Source organism: Dipodomys merriami, unplaced genomic scaffold, assembly GCF_024711535.1.
Source record: "Dipodomys merriami isolate MVZ:Mamm:240054 unplaced genomic scaffold, mDipMer1.0.p SCAF_248, whole genome shotgun sequence".
NCBI classification, from domain to species: Eukaryota; Metazoa; Chordata; class Mammalia; order Rodentia; family Heteromyidae; genus Dipodomys; species Dipodomys merriami.
This window is the reverse complement of record NW_027203915.1, coordinates 1,764,330-1,765,337: the sequence shown is the minus strand read 5'-3', so window position 1 is coordinate 1,765,337 and position 1,008 is coordinate 1,764,330.

The window sequence follows — 1,008 nt, the reverse complement described above, 5'->3', positions numbered from 1 at the left end:
CATTCCTAGCCCCTCACTACTTATATTCTACCATATTTATGCTTTTTTTGTATATGTGTACCAGGGTTTTCTGTGTATGTACATTTGTCAGTGTGGTGGTTTGAACTAAAAGTGTGAACACTGTCCCTTAACTTTTTTTAAACTTTTATTGTAAATAGGCTATACAGAGGAGTCATAGTTACATGAATAAGGTAATTAGTTCTTTTTTTTGGGGGGGGGTCCTGTCATGGGCCCTGAACTCTGGGCCTGGACACTGTCCCTCAGCTCTTCAGCTCACAGCTAGCACTCTACCACTTGAGCCACAGCATCACTTCTGGTTTTTTTCTTTTTGATGATGTGGTGCTGAGGAATTGAACCCAGGGCCTCAGGCATGCAAGGCAATCATTCCACCACTGAGCCACCTTCCCAGACCCTTAGTTCATTTCTTTTCACACATTGTTAACACCTTTTTTCAAGCTTTTAGTTTTTTTTAATGAGATTAAATGATTATATACATTTCATACATTTCACAGTACTGTGGGATAGTGGTACTTAAAGTCACAAACACTTTTTAACCTTCATAGGTGCATTGTCATTATCATGGTCAATAAGGCTTATGGTCTCTGCAAACTTGACAGAAATTTATTTATTTATTTATTTTTTGGGTCCGGTCGTGGGGCCTGAAATCTGGGCCTGGGCACTGTCCCTTAGCTGTTCAGCTCATGGCTAGGTCTCTACCACTGGAACCACAGTGCCACTTCTGGCTTTTTTTTTCTGCTTATGTGGTGCTGAGGAATCGAACCCAGGGCATCGAGCATGCAAGGCAAGTGCTCTACCACTGAGCTACCTACCTAGCCCTAGACAGAAATTTTTTTTCTTAAATTTTTATTGTAAATATACTATATAGAGGGTTACAGTTACATGAGCAAGGTAATGAATACACTTCCTATTGAGCATTGTTACCCCCTCCATTATTTTCTCCCTACCATCCTTTCCCTCCCTACCTTCCCTGAGATATTTTTTTTTAAT